The sequence below is a fragment of the Crocuta crocuta genome, unplaced genomic scaffold (assembly GCF_008692635.1).
Source record: "Crocuta crocuta isolate KB4526 unplaced genomic scaffold, BGI_CrCroc_1.0 scaffold129, whole genome shotgun sequence".
Taxonomy (NCBI): Eukaryota; Metazoa; Chordata; class Mammalia; order Carnivora; family Hyaenidae; genus Crocuta; species Crocuta crocuta.
Genome location: NW_027551571.1, coordinates 12,217,869 through 12,218,191, shown reverse-complemented (window position 1 = coordinate 12,218,191; position 323 = coordinate 12,217,869).

Genomic DNA, 323 nt, shown 5'->3' with positions numbered 1-323 from the left:
TCCCCCGGCGGCCCCGCCTCTTCCGGGAAGTCACCGGCCTCTTCCCGCGACCGCGGTCTCTAGGTTTTCCTGGCTCCGGGCCGGTCCGCTCTACGCAGGCTTGGAACTGTTGCCGGGGTACTCCGAGTTCTCTTCCCTTTCACTTAGGCAAATCACCCGGGCCCCGCGTCTCGCCGCCGCGGAGTCCTGCGTGCCTGACAGCCGCCCTGTCCGCCCAGGAGCACTTCCGGCCCCTCCTCTGAGACTGTAGTGGCGCGAAAACCCCGAACGGCGCACGCGCGGGCTGAGCCCCGGCGGGAGGGGGGGGCGGGGCGCAGGGGCGG